Consider the following 1,509-nt stretch of genomic DNA (forward strand, 5'->3'; position numbering starts at 1 on the left):
TTCCTCTTGTAAAACCTTGCAAATGTTTTTTAAATTTTGATATCCCGTATTTTTTTGCAATACTGACGACAGTTTATTAGCAAAACTGCTATTTTTTAATTTATTTAATTTATCAAAAACATTTTCGACAATCTGTTTACTATTTTTTAAACAGAGTCCTTTAGTTTCCAATTTCAAAATAGCGTCAGAAATACAACTAAAATTTAATTTAATGAAAATTAAATCTTCGGGCAATCTTCTCCCTCTTAATGCATTTTGTGCTTCCTCAACGCACTGCGATTCCTTAGGATCGAAATCGTTAATAATACGGGCAATAAGTTCAAAATGTTGAGCATAATAGGTTGCGGCTTCAATCCATCTTGTAACAATTGGGGATGGCGGAAGTGGAATCTCATTACCGGCAATTTCTTTAAACTTAGCAACGCGAGGTGCTTTTAAAAACACTTTCTTGGTCGACGATATTAAGAAATTCACATTTATGTAAACGGAACGCAACCCGTAGGGGATTGAGTAAGTATTTGACCTTGGTAAGCGAATAAATTATATTTGCAAACAAGTTTTAACTACGAAATATGCAGATAAAACTTAAAATGACTAAAACATGCATTTTAACCAAATAATGGGTTAAATATGCATTAGAATATTCAGTTATGCAAATGCATAATTATCCGAACCCTAGTCATTACAAATAGGGGTGGCTCTGGTAGATACAATAGTCTAACATTTTACCATCTGACCCATTTTCGAGTCAAAGTTTAAACATTTATAGGGCAGTAAAATTAAACGCTTCGAGTTCTCGATGGACCTGCACATCACAATACATGACTTTATGATAGCCTTTTCGCTGTCAACAACCCTGACCAATTCGTGTTCACATAAAATCTTGAAATTATTATTTTATATTTTACGCATAGGCACAAAAGAAATCATTGTCGAAATTGAAACAAACGATTTTGATTCTGAAAGAAACAGACGTTAAAAAGAAACTGAATTTTGAGTGAAACGAATTGATGAATAGGACTCGAACAGAATTTGATATCAAATTTAATAAATACATAATACGTTTTTGGCGGATGCCTTAAGCCACACAGAAATGTTAATTTATAGTAAATTTATTGAATTAACAAAAAACTGTAATGAATGAAAAAATAAAGTGTGCGACACTAAGCGGCTCAACTAGGCTAAATTACTCCAAGTATTCTCATTCTTCTACGCCGTTTGCTTCATCCACTGCCGCTCCATGGTCGCTGCATTTAACAGCCGCTCTGACCGAGAAGAATAAGAAAATGGAATATTCATTCTGTTATTTGATTTTTGAACTTCAATAATAAGTTGTCTATACAAAAGTACAGAATATTGCAGTTCGCAATTATAAGTCCAACATAGAACAGAATACTTCTTGGACTCATATTGTGCACAATGACTATCAATTTTTCCTGAAAGGCCGATGTTGGAAACATGCAAAAGTTACCTCCTCTTCAGAGATTTTTCACGATTTTCTTGGTAAAA

Source organism: Agrilus planipennis, unplaced genomic scaffold (genome assembly GCF_000699045.2).
Source record: "Agrilus planipennis isolate EAB-ADULT unplaced genomic scaffold, Apla_2.0 scaffold281, whole genome shotgun sequence".
NCBI classification, from domain to species: domain Eukaryota; kingdom Metazoa; phylum Arthropoda; class Insecta; order Coleoptera; family Buprestidae; genus Agrilus; species Agrilus planipennis.